The 21,054-nt window shown below is 44.2% G+C and overlaps 1 protein-coding gene across 1 annotated transcript in view; it reads right to left on the bottom strand.

Annotated features, from left to right (window-relative positions):
- The window catches only part of LRP1B (LDL receptor related protein 1B), a 1,344,280-nt gene that overhangs the window by 1,219,232 nt on the left and 103,994 nt on the right, over positions 1-21,054 (bottom strand). The window lies entirely within an intron of this gene.

Here is a 21,054-nt window from a genome sequence, read left to right as displayed (position 1 = left end):
CCTGACCCCGGACATTCTGACAACGCACATCCCCTCAGTGCTTGCACCGGTATCTCTGACCCCCTGGTCAGCTTCCACTGACTCAGGGACAGCTCTGGAGTGGCACCTGACAACTACCCTAATGGCCCAAGCCTATCCTCACCATCAGAGGCTCTAGTGAAGACCAGGTAGTTGCTTAGTCACGCCCCTCCAGGGTATAGCCAGTCAGTGGGCAATGGGTCCACACCAGCTTGCATAACACTAGATATATTCCTGCCTGATTAAGCCTTAAAAATTTGCCATTTTGCATCCCCATGTGCATCCATTTTCTGACTGCGTATCCATTTTCATTGACATTTTGCATTAAAAACTGATATAGTTCATTAGCAAACAAATTCAACCCCTGCAGTGCACTCAGTATACATACCTAATGTCCCCCACAATGCCCCCTGAATATCAAATGCCTCCGTAGTGGTCCCTATTATATACAATGCCCCTCTTTGTTGTCCCCAATTTAGTTAAGGCTTCTTTCAGTGGCCCCCAGTGTAGTTAATGACGCTCTTAGTAGCCCCAAGCATAGTGCCAACCAAAAAACCTGCTTCTCAATGGAGACAGCAGGACCTTCACCCCCCGTGTGATCATGTGATGTCATCAGTCAAAAATATGTTAGTTCAGGGGTATAGATACAGTAAGTTAATTGGTTTGGAAATGTATTCCAACCTTAAACTAATCAGATGGGCAATTCTACTGAATCTGACCAGAATAAAATTTTAAGAAATTTGCTCACCTTTATTCAGGGGGTATACAACACTTTTCTAAACTAATATATACTTGTTTTAGTTATCTAAATTAAATGTGTACCTGTCCATAGAAAGATACACTTTAAGAACTTTAAGAATATTGTCAAGGTGGGTAGATAATAAAGGGGTTGTCCAGAGAGATAAAGTATGGCTCAGAGTGGGTTAAAAAAGATGAAGCCATACTCATCTCACTGAACCTTCCCACTCACCAGTCCCACTGCTTTCTACTTCCTGTTTCTGGCTGTGCTCACAGGAAAGCCTGAAGAAGTCTTCTCAGCCAATCACGGGTGGAAGCAGATCAGCCAGTGAACTGCATTTCCTTTGCTTCAAGCAGGGATCAGGAAATAAAGAGTAACAGGAACTGCTAAACATCAAAAAGGCAACAGCAAGGGATCGGTGGAGGTATGCGTGGCTTTTTTTTTTGGGCTCTGAGCCATATATTGCTGGTCAAACCCCTTTTTTCCTTTGACTGTGAAAATTCAGCAATAAATCAAAGCCAAGTCCTTGCTTTTTTTATCCTAGTGCTAATCACTACTTTAAATTTTACCTTGACTAATCTCAGCTGCATCAAAAATTTACGTATGAAGACTAAAGCAATAGTGCAATTAAAACCTGTGCTGAACTCATTGTTAATTGAACACTTGCATGTCCTTCAACAAGGTTACTTGTCTGTAGACAATATTGTTAATTCAAGGCCCAGGGGAAAATAGGTTAACGATATGCATGGACATCACTATGTATAAAAAGAACTGATAGTTTCGGTTTTCTTAAAGGGGTTGTCTCATCTCGCCGTTACTAAGGCGAGATGAGACACAGTTCCAACCACCTCCTGGCCAGGAAACAGCAGAGCGCATGAGAGCTACGGAAACAGTGTAGCACAACAAGCTATGCAGTCTCCCCTAGCTCTCATGTGCCACAATGAGAGCTACAAAAACAGCAGAGCGCCTGAGTGCTCTGGTGTTTCCCGGCTGGGAGGTGGTCGGAACTGTGAGATGAGATAACCCCTTTGAATTCACTGAATATTGAAGTATGGACGTCACTATGTATAGGAAGAACTGTTGTTTTTTTATTTTTTATTTTTTATTTATTCAATATCAAAAAATGAATCATCTTTCAAAATAATCTTGAATGAAGATATTCCACCATTTAATGTATATAGCCCCTACACAGACTTTAGTGCATCAGAGTGATCCAGTTTCAAAACCTCATAATCTGATCACGCAGTCATATATGGTTCTCCCTGAGCACTGTGGATCTGCAAAGAAGTCAAGACCAATAGGAAGTTAATGTTTCGGCAAGAGCAGGTGTCAAGACCGAAAAATGCACTAAAGCAAGTCCAACTTTTCTTTTTACTTACAAACAAGGAACTTGCTCGGTTGCTCCAGAGGGCATACAACTTATTTGCAACTGTGTTGTGAGAGTTGATGACAATGTCTCACTCCTCAGATCATAAATAATATCTTTGTCTCAGGTCTTTAACTCCATTAGAAAATTGTTACCCTCCAACAGAACCGTCTCTACTAGACATGAGTGAATCCACTTATTGGAATTAATATTCAACCTGAATTTAAACAATAAATAAATAAATAAATAAATAAATAGAATGAGTGAATCTTTTTAGATTCAATATTCAAACAGAATTTAAAATAAATAAATAAAAAATTGAAATTGTCAGAATTCAGGGAATGTGGCTCTGGTCAGGATGTTAGTGGCATGTGACCAGGCAGCACTAGCCTTTAGAAAGCCATTTTCAAAGTTTGGAGCTACGTTCACATACTTGAGGTATATAACACAGTGGAATATGATATAACAAGCCAAAGCATCCTTTATTATTTTAGTATTTTTTATTATTTTATGCACTTATATAGCGCTACTATATTCTGCAGCACTTTACAGACATTAGCATCCAACTGTCCCCAATGGGGCTCACAATCTAAGGTCCCTATCAGTATGTCTTTTGGAGTGTGGGAGGAAACCAGAGTACCCGGAGGAAACCCACGCAAACTCCATGCAGATGTTGCCCTTGGTCAGATTTGAACCTAGGACCCCAGCACTGCAAGGCACCAGTGCTAACCACTGAGCCACCATGCTGCCCATGACAAGTTCCTTATCTGACTTAGGTCCTAGTCCTACTCCAGACAGACCTCAGCTACATGGCGCAGAGGAAACTTCCTCCTTGCCTAAATGACTACGGGGTATGCACTACCCACATTAATCCTTTTATTTGCCACTTTCTATATAATATGTAGTCAGTTGTATTCACTGACAATGATAATTACATAAACACTAAGCACTAGTTTTCTAAAAACTACTAACTGCCCCCCAACATGTTTTGGCAGTAATCTGGTTTCATCAAAGGTAATCGGCAGAATTGCTAACAGTTCCTTTAGAGGGTAGAGTTCTGACCAAGTTTTCACCTCCAATAGATGAGGAGATAATCCCAACTAAGACTGAGCCCCCTCTTGCCCTGGGCCCCATAGCAGTCGCATGGTCTGCCCCTGCTTCACATAACTGTTGTGCCACTGCCCAGCAACAGTGGTGCCTACATGCATCATATATTAAAGGTCAAATATTATAATAAAGTGCAACAGGAAATGTTTTACCCTAAAGAAAACACACTCCACTCGATGTTCTGGGAGGGCTCATCTTGCACAATCATTTTGGAGACAGAAAGGAAAGAGAATGCATGCTTAATGCCCAATGAGCTCTGAACTTGAAGCTGCACAAGCAGGCACGTCATAGAAAGCTTGTACCAATAGCAAAATAAGTAATACAGAAATCATCCAAACGTGTCTGCTAAAAAGGGATATTTAACCAGATATGGCCAGACTTTAGTAAGTAAAGATGGGTGTCTTTTAGTCTTGGTAATGATCTAAGAATCTGTTTGGGCCCAAAGATTGATTTACAGGGTCAGCAATAGCAGGGAAATTGTAGCATGATTAAAAATTTATACTAGTACTTTTGCTGAACATTTGGAAATTCTTTTCATGGGTTATTACCAGATCATTTCCTCCATTAAAAATGGGGTAGCTTTGATAATATCATTATTTAGAGAGATTTTGTTTAACAAGTTTCTCAAATACATTGTATAACAAGAAAGCTGAATGAAATATGAAATAGGGTCGCACATCATTGTATCACACAGTTATTATTCGCCGCCATGACTTTACTGACTGGTTTGCCAGAAGTGACTACTTCAAAACTCAACTGATTCCGGCCTTGAATACAGTGAAATCTGACAGATAACTATTTGATTTTATGTAGAATGGAACAATAGGAGGTGACAAAAGCCTCCCTGTTAAGAGACACTGCAAGAGACTTTAACATTCTGCCATAAGAATAGAGCTGCCTGAAAGGAATTATAATTTTACATAAAGACAGGTCTTCCCATGACCCCCCCATTGATGTCTGCCTGCTTCCATCGAGTGATCTACGAAGAGACAAAAAAATAAAAATAAAGGGGCAGAATGTTAAAAAGTTAAATTGTAAAGTTACATTTAGCATGAACAATGTTAAAAATTGGAGATCTCCACTCAAGTTAATACTCATCTTTAAAGAGCACCCATCAACAGGGTTGCACCTAGTCTTTCTACTGCCTGAGGCGAAAACTGAAACGGCGCCCCCCCATGCCAATTTCTTAACCTAACCCTTTGTCACAATGAAAGTGTTCATTGCCCAGGGCCCTTCCGCTGCCCCCCTCTTGCCCCTACCTGGTGCTGCCTGAGGTGATCGCCCTCACCTGGCCTCATTGATGGTGAACCCCTGCTCATCAACCCCATTAAATACAGCATACTGTCTGATAAGGTTGATCTTGTGGAATAAAATGATACTTGCCATATTAAAATTGGTTGTGGCATTCCAGAGAGAATACACTTGTATTCTTCATACATATCAAGACTATACCGCACTGAGGGGTGTGGCCTAGGCCTTCAGCGCACCTCAGCTCCTCAGCTTTACAGTGTTGGCCACGTCCCTCAACAATCCATTTGAGTAAACGTTTTGATTTTGTCGGGAACTGCGCAACCAAGTTTAACAAGACAGGCATCATTTTAATAATCAGAGTCAACCCTATCGGGCAGTATGTTTCATTTAATTACCGTATATACTCGAGTATAAGACGAGTTTTTTGGCACATATTTTTGTGCTCAAAAAGCCCCCTCGTCTTATACTCGAGTCTAGGTCTGTATTATGGCAACTTACATTGCCATAATACAGACCATGACATGTTGGGGGCCGGAGAAGCTGTTACTTACCTTTACAGCTGCTCCGGTCAGCTCCCAGCACGTCCGCGCGGCACCTCTGTTAAGCTCCCAGTGTAAATCTCGCGAGACACGCGGGCCGCGAGATTTACACTGGGAGCAGACCGCGAGATTTACACCGGCAGTAAGTACCGGCCCCTGCACAGCCTCCCCTCCCCCTGGACAGCCCCCCCCTCCCCCTGGACATCCCCCCTCCCCCTGGACAGCCCCCCCTCCCTGGCCAAGTATGAAGTAGGGAGGGGGGGAACAAAAAATAAAAAATAAACAACCTGATAAATATAAAAAAAAATTAAATAAATAAATAAATGCCCAGTTGATGGGAGTCTGACTCCCTGTATTTAATGCAGAGTGTGTTTATATAATGCACACACTCTGCATTAAATACAGGGAGTCAGAGTCAGACTCCCATCAATCTGAGTCACCCTCTTGCAGATGTGTGTATATAATGTAGAGTGTGTGCATTATATACACATACACTCTGCATTATAGCTGCATTTCCCACCCTAGTCTTATACTCGAGTCAATAATTTTTCCCATTTTTTGGGGGTAAAATTAGGGGCCTCGGCTCATATTTGGGTCGGCTTATACTCGAGTATATACAGTAGGTTGATTCTGCTGACAGGTTCCCTTTAAGGGCACTTTAAGGGTTTTTCTTTTCCGGCATAGAGTTCCATCCTAGGGGCTCTATACCGGAAAAGAACTGATCAGTTTTATCCCCATGCATTCTGAATGGAGAGCAATCCATTCAGGATGCATCAGGATGTCTTCAGTTCAGTCTTTTTGACTGTTCGGGATGAAGATAATACCGCAGGCATGCTGAGGTTTTATTTCTGGCCAAAAAAACTAAACACTTGCAGTATTTTGAATGCCGTATCTAATACATTCCAATGGAAAAAAATGCCGGATCCGGCATTTTTTTCCATTGGAATGTATTAGATACGGCATTCAAAATACTGCAATGCTGGAACTGTCCTTCGGGTCTGCGCATGAGCAGACCGAAAAAAATCTGAAAAAAATAAATGTCGGATTCGTTTTTCCGGATGACACCGGAAAGACGGATCCGGCATTTCAATGCATTTGTAAGACGGATCAGGATCCTGATCAGTCTTACAAATGCCATCAGTTGGTATACATTTTGACGGATCTGGCAGGCAGTTCCGGCGATGGAACTGCGTGCCGGATTCCTCTGCCGCAAGTGTGAAAGTTAGCCTAACACGGTTGACATTTTTAGATCCAATATTAATCTCTTACTACATCTTTAATAGTAGCACTTTTTGAAAGCCACCACTAGGTTTAGATTAGAAATTTACTGCATACAGTTCTTAAACGTATAAACAGAATGCAGCAACTTTCTGAGCTCCCTCTAGTGGTGGCTCCAGGCACATTTTATTATTTTGTCTATACCTAGGCAGAACAAGCGGAGCTCTGGATCAAAAGGATAGAAATCCATCTGCTACAAACATATATAAAGGCATTAATCAGCAATAATTCTTTAACTTATTAAAATGTTTAATAAATGCTGGTAAAGGGCGGGCTTTTATTTCATGGTTTCAAGATGCTTCAAGTAACCTGAGCTCTTAGATCTTAGGTCTAATTTGCTTGATTCACTAGACAGCAGTACACAATAGAAGAATAGATCTGCAAGTTTTCACTTTCATTCACTGAAAGCAAATCAGAAAGCTTAGAAAATTGATTCATCCCCTGTATGCTAATAGGGTCAAATTGTTAAGCCCAAATGTATCGATTTGCTCATCTCTAGTAAGGACAAAGAGTCTTCTGCTAAGACTGGTGGAAGGATCAATCCAGCTTTACCCAGTAAAATTGTAGATGGATTACGGTAGACATGTCATTTTAAGTAGTACTATATTTTATTAAATACTGTATGAGGGATATTCACATGGGTTGTAAATGAAGCATATGGTGGAACATACAATGACAAACAGATGAGGGAGTTAACAAAAATGGCAGTCAAGTTTCATTTACGGATTCTTGAAAAACTCATCATTTATTGTGTCGTTTGCCAAGAGTTTATGCAGAAGGGTATAATTGTTATGGGAATTGTTTAAGAAATATTTAACAATTTCAGATTAGGTTACAAAGTGGATTTAAATATTCAGAAGAAATTGCAAGATTCTTAAAGGGGTTGTTTAGGCATTATTGTTTTGAAATCAGAATGCTAATATATTTTTCATATCTTCCATTCAGATGCTTCCAGATTTTCCACCAGCCTGCAATCTCTGGTTCCTCTCAACATTGGAGAACCAAGAAGCATTGGGACAGGAGTGCTGGGGCACGGTTCAATGAGTATTATTATTATTATTTTTTTATTTTTATTTTTTCTAAGAGAAGCTGAGTATGTTGAACCCTGTGATGCTAGCCACTTCTCTCAGACTGAGAATACAGGGCTGAGACAGTCATCATAAAGGATGTTGGGAACTGTGTGGAGCTATGATGGAGATGGGGCTCAAGGAAGTGATGGAAGAGAGAGTATTTAGCTATAGACACAGTCCAGGACATTGTAATTGTTGCTTTCAGAAGCAAGAGAGAGACGTGTAGTAGTTGAGGAGAGCTAATTACCAGCTGATCCAGTGTGGGAGAAGACAGTATTCCCAACAAGTCTGACCCTGGACCAAAGGGAACACGTGCTAACAGCTAATGGCGCAACTAGAGTATTGCTTATGAGACAGTTTCTCATCTAAAGATTAAGACCTGACTAAGCCGACACGTATGGCCTGGACACTGTGCACACTACTGTACTTGTCTCAACAAAAGACAATGAGGAAAAGTAACATTGCCTGATAAACTTGTGACATTGATCCCAGGCATCATACAATATGTCATGACGGCACTCCACCGCTCCCAATGGACATGACCACTGGATTGCCTATCCGCTCCTGGTCTCTGGTAATTTGGTCCCACTGGTGTCTCTTTCCTACACCCAGTGGCAGAGTAGCCGTCCTCCATCAACTCCAAGTGGGCTCAGACCCGCTCTCTGTCTGCACTGTCATGCACTCAATCTGGCTCAACTTCTAGATTTAACCCTTTGTTGCCTGGCCACATATTTTCCTGTTCTCCTTACTGACCCTGAGCTGCCTGTCCTGACCTCACATTGTTTTAGTTTTTTCTTGACTGCATGAAATCTGTCCACCCTGAACTCTGCCTGTCCCTGCCTGCACTTTTACCTGATTGACTGGTGTCGCTTGACTCCCATGAGTCAGCAATCACTTGAAGAGACACTACTCCAGGAGGTAGCAGCCTAGTGGTTCCCCTGCAAAAAAGTGCAAATGTCTGTAGAGGGGTTAAAAAGTGAAGACCAGACGGACTACCTAGATAATGCCCTTAGGTGTGGCCCTCAGCCAAATCTATTCAAGTAACGCAGCAGATCCACTTTATTATATGTATAATACCTATCCTGTGCACGTAGGAGCAAAAGACTGTGCCTACTTTGCGAAAACAAACACCAAGACCTGGACCTCCTGGTCAGTAATAAAATAATTGGTTCTTTGCTCCACCACATCCTGTTTCGACATACACTACACCCTGTACTTGAAATCATACAAATACAAACATCTAAAGATTGTTGCCAAAAAGAAAAATATATGTGCTAAATAGTCAAAACTTCACTATGTTTTGTGGAAAATATTACTCCTTTTTCTAGTTAAAAAAAAGTGAAAGAATATATAAGTTGTTGCTATACATAAGTTATCTTGGAAGCACAGCGGAGGCAGAATGCCAGGAAAGGTTACATTGACTTCTGAAATCTCCGGAGAGTCATTTTATCGCTGACATTTACACACTATGCAGTTTGGGTATTAGCTTGGTGCCAGGATTTAAAAATGAAAAGTATCCTTCCCTGCTATTGTCATAACGTGAATTGTAAACATAGTCTCCGGTAAGTTTCTCCATAAACGGGTTACTCAGCAACCGCAATGACAGTAACAATAGAACAATAAAAGGAAAAATAGAACCCGCGCTGACTAAATGGCAAGATGGGACACTGCTACAAATGTTAGCGTGCCTAGTAAAAGCTGAAGGTGTATACTGGTCAATAGAGTAAAACACTTTGGTGATACCAGTATATCTATATGATTAAGGGATCCCTGAGGAAGGAATACGGCTATTCCGAAACACGTCGGAGGTATTGTGGACCAGAGAAGCTTCCGTAGCTTCTAGTGTGACGTCACACGCTAGGTTTCCAGGACGACAGACAAGCAAGTACTGCTTCCAGGAGCGCGCGCGTGCTAGCGGCCGGAGCTACGCGCATGTCACCAGGTAAGCAGAAGATCGTAGAAGACGGCGTCAGTGGATACACTGGAGAGACGGTGTAAGAGAACAACTATAGGAGAAGCATCACGACAAGCAGAAATAGCATCCAGCTGCAAGAATAAAATCCACCTTCAGGAGCGCTGAGCAGTATGTGCCTGCTGGCTTTGCTTAATATACGCTCTGAAACTTTATTTATTTATTGAACTTTGAACTTTGCATATGAACTTTGCTTATAATCATATAGATATACTGGTATCACCAAAGTGTTTTACTCTATTGACCAGTATACACCTTCAGCTTTTACTAGGCACGCTAACATTTGTAGCAGTGTCCCATCTTGCCATTTAGTCAGCGCGGGTTCTATTTTTCCTTTTATCTCTATTAGGTTTTCCTATTGTTCCGTTTTTTTTTTTTGGCAATTATCCCTGTACCAGAACCCAGCAGTGACACGCCCCACTGGAATTCTTTTGACAGTGTGGGTGATCTCCTTTATTCCCCCTAATCTAGACGGCAGCGCTAGTATCTCTGTTACTTCTATTTTTTGACAGTAACAATAGAACAATACCTAAGTTACATGTAACTCTGCTTATTAGGATTATGTAATCATTTGCATCATTTTCAAATGGCATTTTATCAAAGTATATCAGAATTAAAAGTTTTTATTGCAAAAAAATAAAAAATAAAAATTCCATAAATGCATCTGTCATCCTGGTATCCAAGATTTGAAAGACAATAGAATGAATGTGCAACATGACAGAAATCCTTGTCACTTCTTAAAGCGGTTCCCCAGCCTGCCTTCTGAAAAACTAGATTCATACTCACCGGCTCCACCCTGCTCTGGTCCTCCGCTGTCTCCATCTTCTGGTCCCCGCGCTGTTTACATCTGGCTGGCCATGCACCACTCTAGCCAACGACTGGCTGCTTATGGCCACATCACCGCTGAAACCAGTCATTGACTGGTGCGGTGCACGTGACCATGCCCATTCCAAGATGGATGTAAAAAGTGCTGGGACCAGAAGATAAAGAGAGCAGAACAGAGGACCGAAGTGGTGTGGAGCAGGTAAGTATGAATGTTCTTTTTTTAGGAGGTAGGCTGGGGTCATTACATAAAATACTGTATATTTATTACTGGGAAAACCCCTTTAATAGCAGTTGTCCTTTTATTTATTTTTATTTGCACCCTAGCTTGCTGTACCTGTGGAAGGATCCATACTTTTCTACTCCCCACTGCTCCATTCCGACTCCATGGCATCTGGGCTGTCTTCAGTAATCTTCCGATCCCCTTCTGTCAAATTCGTTGCAGCCAATAACTGGTCTCAGTGGTGACGTGTCCCCAAAAGGCATGTGTCTTATCTGTGACATGCTGTTTGGATGCACGTCAAGGGTGAGAACAGTCATTGGCTGTAGCAGGGCAAGTGACCCTGTCCATGAGGAACTTGACAGATGAGGACTGGAAGGCAAGTTAAATGGGTTTTCCAGGCTTTTAATCCTCAGGACATCAAACTGGCAGGGGTCCGACACTGGGTAACCCCCGCCGATCAGCTATATGAAGAGAAGGCACGCGTTGTGCGTGCGTGCCGTCTCCTGTCTCTCTTCCTGCTCACTGCTGCTATGTCTGTGGCAAGCAGGAAGAGAGACAGGAGACGGCATGCGGGCACGACGCGTGCCTTCTCTTCATATAGCTGATCGGCGGGGGGGGGGGGGGGCGGGAGTCATACCCTTGCCGATCTGATATTGATGACCTATCCTGAGTATAGGTCATTGATATTAAAAGCCCGGAGAACCCCTTTAAGGGAGATGGAATAGAGAAGTGTAGAGCAGGTGAGTATGGATTATTCCATATGTACAACTGACTGGGGTGCAAATTTAAAGAAAAAAGTACAACCCCTTTAAAAAGAGTTACATAGTTTGGAAAACTTATTTTTAAATAATCTACGGGAAAATTCTGAGTACATGGCACCCCTTTAGATCCAGGACCTTAATGGAAGTGTTTCTCACTTTGGAGGACCCAACATGTCCATGCATACCATAGACAACCCATTCAAGACTTAATTTAGGTTTTTACACAGATTATTAGCAGATCAATGGGGATCCTAGCAATGGAGCACCAACCAGCTTATTACAAGAGAACCCTACCAATAAAAAAAGGTTTAAACCAACTTGAATGACCCCTTTAATATGCCAGGATGAGGCTGAGGTTAATTCAGGAGTGTAAAATATCTCATTTACTGCCAGGAACAGGCTGGTGCTCTTAATACACTCATTGCCATCTTTGTAACTACGGGCTGAGTCTACTTTTATAGGTTAGCTCTATTTTATTGAATGGGGTAAGAGCTGCAATACCAGACATGGCCATGGACCAGAGTGGCACTGTGCGTGTGTAGAAACAATCTAACCTTATACAAGCTGTTAAATACTTTCAAATATGTTTATTGAAACCAACGGCTAAATCATAAGTTCATTTTCTAATGTTCTAGAAGAACACAGCCATTTAAATTGAAGTCTGACTGGGAGCAGTCAGGTGCAGTAGACCATATTCCGAGAGAAACAAACATTCTGCAAAGCAATAATTCACAGACTCAATAGCTACAGGTGACGTAAGGTGAAGGTTTTCCACATAGACTAGGATTCTTAGGGACTCCATAAGATGCCGGGTCCTGGAGATGGTCACAATGTATTCCCAGGTAGGGACATATATAGGACTGGCGCTCCTGAGCACAGACAGTAGGTGCGCTCTTCTGAAGCTTGTACCACAGTGATTGAGTTGTTTGTACCAGACATGATGACCAGCTGCTAAAGCATAAGGCTCGCCACCCAAGCAGATGCCATGGAGCAAAGATAGAGAGGAGGTGACCCGCTGAAGCTGCAGTTCTTCCTTTTCCATTATGTCACAGACACAAGCACAAAAGCACTGACCGGTTGAAAGATAAGGTGAGGGCAAACTTACCGGCCAAGTCAGTCTGACAACTGACAAATATCAGACTGCCGTGTCTTAGACATATACTGTGCCACAGACATGCCCCCAGATATATTGTCTGCTGCTACAGCTGCCCCATAAATATCAACGGTGGAAATTACTTAAGGGTCATAGGAGATGGGGCCGGGGGGGCATGTCCTCCTGCCACAGGTGATTAAGGCGATAGTATTATTAATCAATCATCCATCTATATGTCCGTCCATCTATCTCTCTCTCTATCTATCTAAACAAAAGAAGACAGCAGCACTCAAAATATGGTGCACACAATCCAGACCTTTATCAAACAGTCCGACAAAGCATGTAGAAGGGATCACAGCAGAAGGGTTAGTAGATTTATTCCTCTGTATCCATAAAAATGCAATGTTTCATATCTATCTATCTATCTATCTATCTATCTAATATTTCCCAAAAAATAAGGCAGCACTCCAAATCAGGGTGAAAGGTGATGACCCATTTATTTCCAGGCAACGTTTCAGCCAACTCAATGAGGCCTTTGTCAAGCCTCATTGAGTGGGCTGAAACGTTGCCTGGAAATAAATGGGTCATTACTAGAGTTGAGCGGACACCTGGATGTTCGGGTTCGACGGGTTCGGCCGAACTCCAGAAAAAAGTTCGAGATGGAGACCCGAACTTGACACCGAACCCGAACCCATTTGAAGTCAATGGGGACCCGAACTTTTGAGCACTAAAATGGCTGTAAAAATGTCATGGAAAGGGCTAGAGGACTGCAAATGGCGTCAAAATGTGGTTAAGAGCATGGCAAGTGCTCTGCAAACAAATGTGGATAGGGAAATGACTTAAAATAACAGAAAATACGTAAAAATATACGAGGTCCATATGGAGTAGGAGGTTGAGGAGGCGGTGGATGTGGCGATGTAGGTGGAAGTGGCGGTGGAGGAGGAGGAGGTAGCCTACACTGCTTTTTGGTTTAAAATTTCTTTTTATTTTTTTAATTAGGGTACACCCCAAAACATTGGGAAATATAACCTGTAATAACCCCCTCCAGTCGTGCTAAACACACGTTCAGACAATACACCGGTTGCAGGGCAGGTCAGCACCTCCAAGGGGTAAAGGGCAAGCTCAGGCCATGTGCCCAATTTGGAGACCCAGAAGTTGCAGGGGCTGACCCCTGTCAGTCAGTTCGTGTAGGCGTGTGCATACTTACTGCCCCACCATGTCACACGTCCCCATGATGTTCACGATCCAATTTGATATCTGCTCTATCAACTTTCGATGTTCTTTTATGCGCCTACCATGGTGATCACGGGTGGCGGGGAATCAGGGTTCCAGGCCGGAGAGGGAGCGTGAGAAAGAGAGACCACATCCAAGGGAGGATTCATTTTTTTCAAATTTAAAATTAGAGTTGAAATATGGGAGAAATTATTAAAGCATAAAAGTGTGACAACTTTTCAAAGTTTAAGCATTGAATGAAAGGATGTGGTGCGCATTAATTACTGAATAATTTATTACATTTTATTTCCTGTCACCTATGCAGAGCAGGTGTTTATTCACGTCTAAAATTGTATAATGTCAACCCAAGAATGTAACTGAAAAATTATTGAAATTTATTATTTTCAACTAGGTATAGCAGTTGTACTATACACCCAAAAATTGGTGAATTTCACCAGAATATATAACTGACAATTTATTTATTTTGTTTAACCTGTCTACTAGGTATAGCAGTGGTACTATACACCCAAAAATTAGTTTATTTCGCCAGAAAATGTAACTGACAATTTTTTTTTTTTTTTTTACCGGTTCACTAGGTATAGCAGTGGTACTATACACACCAAAATTGGTTAATTTCACCCTAAAATGTAAATGACAATTTATTTATTTTTTAACGGGCCTACTAGGTATAGCAGTGGCACTATACACCCAAAAATTTGTTAATTTCACCCGAAAAAGTAAATGACAATTTTTTTTTTTTGTTTAACCTGTCTACTAGGTATAGCAGTGGTACTATACACCCAAAAATTTGTTTATTTCGCCAGAAAATGTAACTGACAATTGTGGCAATGTGAACATTGAGGTGTTGTTTCCCCGGGTTCCAGTCCGGGACTTGAGGCCTGCTCATGTCCAGGGATCCTATTTAATCCTGCTAATGGATCTTGGGTGTGTCTCACTCTGGAGTGTCTTGTGAAGCAGAGTCCTGGTGAGGCTCTGTGTGAGTGGTCTCAGCCGGGTGGGCTGAGGGGCCACGAGGCTAGGCAATAGCCTGGACTTTGGGGGACGCAGTGACGCCTGTGAAACAAGGATCACGAGGCCAGAGCGGGGAGGACTACTGGGCCACAATCCCCCAAAAGGTATTGAAGTGTCACAGCCTGAAGGTTGCTGGACTGAATGGCTGAGGAAAGCTGCATTTGTGTTCCATGTGTGAACAGGGCTCTCTAGGTGAGTCAGGGATATGCTTATGTGTTTAGTTAGAGCCTAGCCGGGCAAGCGTTTGTTATTTTGTGTGGATGTCACACGTGATAAGTTGAAGCTGCGACTTCTTAACCTGTGCTTTGCTAAAGTGTCTGAAATAAAGCAAGAGTTTGGACATTATAATCGTATCTGCGAAGATATCTGTGAGTGTGACCCCCTGAAAAGAGACGATCCCCTACACAATTATTATTTTTTTTTTTTGTTTAACCTGTTTACTAGGTATAGCAGTGGTACTATACACCCAAAAATTTGTGAATTTCACCCGAAAAGTAGTGAAATGATATAAAATATAACATGTACAAAAAAAAAAAATGGATTTATGAGGTGGAGTTCCTTATGGCGTAGGAGTTTGAGGAGGAGGCGGTGGATGTAGCGGAGTAGGTGGAAGCGGCGTTGGAGGAGATAGCCAACACAGGTTTTTTGTTTTAATTTAATTTTTTTAAATTGGGGTACACTCCAAAAGAGTGTGAAATATCCAAAATACAAACATGAGCAATTGCGCTGCAGTATAACAATGGCTGCTTAGTGCCGGTATACATGTCTATTCTGCACAAGGTACGGACAAGTCCTGAAGGATCCATGCCTGGTTCATTTTAATGAACGTGAGCTTGTCCACATTGTCTGTGGACAGGCGGCTGCGCTTGTCTGTGATGACACCCCCTACCGCGCTAAACACACGTTCAGATAATACACTGGCTGCAGGGCAGGCCAGCACCTCCAAGGCGTAAAGGGCAAGCTCAGGCCATGTGTCCAATTTGGAGACCCAGATGTTGAAGGGGGCAGATCCGTCATTCAGTACGTGTAGGCGTGTGCACACATACTGCTCCACCATGTTGGTGAAATGCTGCCTCCTGCTAAGACGTTCCATATCAGCTGGTGGTGCTGGTAGTTGTGGCGTGCTGACAAAGCTTTTCCACATTTTGGCCATGCTAACCCTGCCTTCTGAGGTTCTGGCGGTGCCCCAGCTGCGTTGGCGACCTCTTCCTCATCCTCTGCCTTCGCTTGTACTCGCGCATCTTACGATCACGCTCCAGTGAGGGAATTAAGGACGGTACCTTGTCCTTGTAACAGGGATCCAGCAGCGTGGCCACCCAGTAATCAGCACAAGTTAGAATGTGGGCAACTGGGCGGTCGTTGCGGAGACACAACAGCATGTAATCGCTCATGTGTGCCAGGCTGCCCAGAGGCAACGAAAAGCTGTCCTCTGTGGGAGGTGTATCGTCTGTGTCCTCTGTATCCCCCCATCCACGCACCAGTGATGGCCATGAGCTGGTCTGGGTGCCACCCTGCTGTGCACATGGTTCCTCCATCTCCTCCTCCTCATCCTCATCCTCCACCTCCTCATCCTCCAGAACTATGCCCTGACTGGACAATTGTGTACCTTGGGTTTGTGGGTGCAGGAACCCACCCTCGGAGCCACTTAGGAATGACTGGCCAGAAACCTTACGAAATGATCCCTCTTCCTCCTCCTCCTTTTTTAAAGGAGTCATAGAAGTGGGATAGTAATGCTGAGAACGGCGTTATCGGCACTGGCCATGTTTGTGGAGTACTCAAAACAGCGCAACAAGGAACACAGGTCTCGCGTGAGGGCCCAGTCATTGGTGGTGAAGTGGTGCTGTTCCGCTGAGCGACTCACCCGTGCGTGCTGCAGCTGAAACTCCACTATCGCCTGCTGCTGCTCGCACAGTCTGGCCAGCATGTGCAAGGTGGAGTTCCACCTTGTGGGCACGTCGCATATGAAGCGGTGAGCGGGAAGGCCGAAGTTACGTTGCAGCACTGACAGGCGAGCAGCAGCAGGGTGAAAACGCCGAAAGCGCGCACAGACGGCCCGCACTTTATGCAGCAGCTCTGACATGTTGGGGTAATTTTTAAGGAATCTCTGCACCACCAAATTCAGCACATGCGCCAGGCAAGGGATGTGCGTCAAACCGGCTAGTCCTAGAGCTGCTACGAGATTTCGCCCATTATCGCACACCACCAGGCCGGGCTTGAGGCTGACTGGCACAAACCACTCATCGGTCTGTTGTTCAAGGCCCGTCCACAGCTCCTGCGCGGTGTGGGGTTTATCCCCCAAGCAGATAAGTTTTAAAACTGCCTGCTGTTGTTTACCCCTGGCTGTGCTGAAGTTGGTGGTGAAGGTGTTACGCTGACCGGATGAGGAGCTGGTAGAGGATGAGGAAGCGGAGTAGGAGGAGGAAGCAACAGGAGGCAAACTGAAGCGCCCTGCAATCCTCGGTGGTGGAAGGACATGCGCCAAACTGCTATCTGCCTCAGGTCCAGCCGCCACTGCGTTTATCCAGTGTGCTGTTATAGAGATATAACAACCCTGACCGTGCTTACTGATCCACATATCCGTAGTCAGGTGCACCTTGCCACAGATGGCGTTGAGCAGTGCACACCTGATTTTATCCCCTACTTGGTTGTGAAGAGAAGGGATGGCTCGCCTTGAAAAGTAGTGGTGGCTGGGCACGACGTACTGTGGGACAGCCACCGCCATAAGGCCTTTAAAACTATCCGTCTCCACCAGACGGAATGACAGCATTTCAAAGGCCAGTATTTTAGAAATGCTGGCATTCAGGGCTAGGGATCGCGGGTGGGTAGGGGGTTAATTCCTCTTCCTCTCCAGCGTTTGGGATATGGAGAGCTGAACGCTTCCGTGGGACATTGTGGAGATGCTTGGTGACCCAGGTGTTGGTGTTGCTGGCAGATCCTCTGTTTGCAGGGTGCCAGGTGGCACTGCCACTCCGGAGGTAGATGAAGAGGCCGCGACTGCAGCAGAAGAGGAAGCAGGAGGAGCCAGAGACCTTTTTTCGGTTTTTAAGGTGTCTACTCCACTGCAGCTCGTGCTTTGCACTTAAATGCCTGGTCATGCAGGTGGTGCTCAGGTTGAGAACGTTTATGCCTCGCTTCAGGCTCTCATTGCACAGCGTGCAAACCACTCGTGTCTTGTCGTCAGCACATTGTCTGAAGAACTGCCACGCCAGGGAACTCCTTGGAGCTGGCTTAGGTGTGCTCGGTCCCTTGCTGCGGTGGGCAGTAGGAGGCGTACTGTCTAGAGGACGGCCGCTCCGCTTTTGCACCCTGCTCCCTCTTCTGCTGTGCTGGTGGCTCTTTGCGACCACCACCTCTTCCTCCGAACTACATCGGTCACTCGCATGACCTTGATTCCATGTGGGGTCGAGGACCTCATCGTCCTCCACATCATCTTCCACCCAGTCTTCACCCCTGCCTTCCTTGTCGGTCTGCACACTTTCGAAAGCCCCAGCAGTTGGCACCTGTGTTTTGTCATCATCCGAGACGTGCTGCGATGGTCCTCCCATGTACTCATCTTGAAAGATAAGTGGTTGGGCATTGGTGCACTCAATCTCTTACACTTCTGGGGCAGGGCTAGGTGGAAGGCCCTGGGAAACCCTGCTAACAAAGTCATTAAAAAGCAGAAGAGACTGCTGCATGACTTGGGGCTCAGACTGCTTGGCTGATTTGCAAAGGGGTGAGGTGAAAGACTGATGGACATCGGCTGCAGGTGCCAACTGTGGCCTTTCAGCAGGAGACTTGGTGGGAGACAATGTGAAGGAACTGGATTTACTGTCAGCAACCCAATCTACTATCGCCTGTACTTGTTCAGGCCTCACTATTCGTAGAGCAGCATTAGGCCCGACCAAATATCGCAGCAGGTTTTGTCGCCTACTCGCACCTGAGGAAGGGGTTTCACTTGTACTTGTAGCTGGCACAGATCGACCACGTCCTCTCCCTGCAACAGGAGCTCCACCAGCAGCACCACGACCGGGGCCACGTCCCTTATTTGACGCTCTCCTCATATTTTTCTTGTCCTAAATGGGTGTTTAATTAATAGTAGAACAGAACGACAGTATGTAAAGGGTGTATCTCACACAGTCAGAACCAGTGTAGGCCTGAAGTAAATATTTCTTCGCACAAAATGGCTGTATTTCAAATCCCTGATTCAAACCCCTGTATGTAGAGGGTGTATCTCACACGGCCTGAATTCAATACTGGTGCACCAAATGGCAGTATTTAAAATCTCTGAATGTAACCCAAATGTATTAAGGGTGTATCTCACAATGACATCTGCTTCAAAGGATGCCAACTAAATTTTTTGTGCCCAAACTAATGTTTGTTTAACAACTGAATTTGACAGCAGTATATAAGCCTGTAATTTCACACATGCTGATGCTGCAAGGCCTGAAAATAGTATTTTTTGTCAAAAAAGTGGGGTTTTTTTCAAACCCCAGAAAATGATGGGTGTATTTCTACCTTAAATTGCACACTGACTAATCCAGATGTTGTAGATTGCCAAAAAATAATTTTTTTGGTAACAGAATATGAAAGCTGTATATATTAAACTTGAATTTAACACTTGCAGATCTGGAAAATACAGTTTTTTGAAAGAAATAGTGTGTTTTTAAATCCCCAGAAAATGATGGGTGTATTTCTACCTAAAATTGCACACTGACTAATACAGATGTTGTAGTTTGCAAAAAAAAATAAAATTGTGATTTGCAATGTCCCAAAAGCTCAGATGCAGTGCTGGTGCACTGAGCTTGCATAAAATGGTCGCCACCACTGCAACCCACCTAACTAACAGAATTATAAAAGTTTTTTTTTTTTGGTCAATGGCCTCAGGGCAGGGTAAAACGATTGTGCCCTGCACCCACACAACTATTTGTCTGTAGATCTCTGAGTTAGATTCTCTCCTATTCTCTCCCTGAAATCACAAGTCCAGCAGCATCCTCTCCCTACACTTGTAACAGCAGAGTGACGTGCAGCGCTACGTGACTCAAGCTTATATAGAGCCTGGGTCACATGCTGCTCTGGCCAATCACAGCCATGCCATTAGTAGGCATGGCAGTGATGGCCTCTTGGGGCAAGTAGTATGACCAGGGGCGTAACTAGAACTGACTGGGCCCCACAGCAAATTTTTTACAGGGCCCACTCACTTAGGGTCCATTCAGACGTCCGCAAGTGTTTTGCGGTCCACAAAATGCGGATCCGCAAAACACGAATAGCCGTGTGCGTTCTGCATTTTGATACTTTCCTATGATAGAAATGCCTATTCTTGTCCGCAATTGCAGACAAGAATAGGACATGTTCCATCTTATTTTGCGGGGCCGCGGAATGGAACTACGGATGCGTACAGCAGACGGTGTGCTGTCCGCATCTTTTGCGGCCCTCTTGAAATGAATGGGTTTGCACCTGTTCCGCAAAATTGTGGAACGGATGCGGACCCAGAACAACGGACGTGTGAATGGACCTTTACTTAAAATAAAACCTTTGAAAAAAACTATTTGTCTTTGTATCGCCATTTTTTTACAGCTAAAACTTTTTTTTTTATTTCTGCCTAAAGAGCTGAAGCTTTTTTTCAGGTGGATGAATTGTAGTTTTTATTGGTACCCTTTTTGAATGAAAATTATTTTTATTTTTTAATAGTAAAGACATTTTTGGACATGGCAATGCTTTTTTTTTTATGTTTATTTACCTATATTTAAAACACTGTGAAAGGGGGTGATTGTAACTTTCATCCCAACCTCTGCCCACTCCTTCCTCTGCCAGCCTCCTGTACTATAGCATGCGGTACGTGGCAGCCTCCCCTCTCTGCCTCCGCTGCTCTGCCATGTACTAGTGCTTATTATGACACACATATGTATGCACCCGATGCCAGCCCAGAACTATCCTGGCATCACATTTGTGTATATGTAACTTAAAAGTGCCATAATAAGTATTAGTAGATGGCGCAACAGCAAGCAGAGAGGGGAGGCTGCCACGTACTGCATGCTATAGTACAGGAGGCTGGCAGAGGTTGTGATCTGGCTACCTGGCCGCTACATCTTCAGCATGCAGCTGCCAGGTGGCCATCCCAGCCTCCTGTACTATAACAGAAGCAGATGAATGCATTTTATTATATAGGAGGCTGGTGGGACTGGGGTGGCAGCCTGTGGCAGCTACATGCTGTGGCAGCTACATCAGAACTTTGCCTGCTGGCTGCTGCTGTACCTAGCCTTACCTCCTCTCCTCTCCCAGTCTGTGAACTTGACAGATTGGGAGAGGAGGAAAGGGTTAACTACTTTGACTCTGCCCTGCCCTCCTCTTTCCTCATGCCCAGAGAGGCCCCAGAACCACTGTGTACTGGTGCAGCAGCGGGCAAGGGGGGGGGGGGGGGCAAGGGGGGCCCAGGCACATACCTGAAAAAATGAGTGCTGCTGTGCATGCTTGTTGTGCCTCCCTTCGCCCTCTGCCATGATTCGCTGCTTCTCCCAGCCTCCCCGCCCCTTGAGGAGGACTTCATTTGGTGGGCGGACTGCCGGAAGAGATTAATTTGCATAGCGCTCTG

This window comes from Bufo bufo, chromosome 7, assembly GCF_905171765.1.
Source record: "Bufo bufo chromosome 7, aBufBuf1.1, whole genome shotgun sequence".
In the NCBI taxonomy this organism is placed as follows: Eukaryota; Metazoa; Chordata; class Amphibia; order Anura; family Bufonidae; genus Bufo; species Bufo bufo.
The sequence above is the reverse complement of the archived record's forward strand: the minus strand, read 5'-3'. Positions and strand labels throughout refer to the sequence as shown.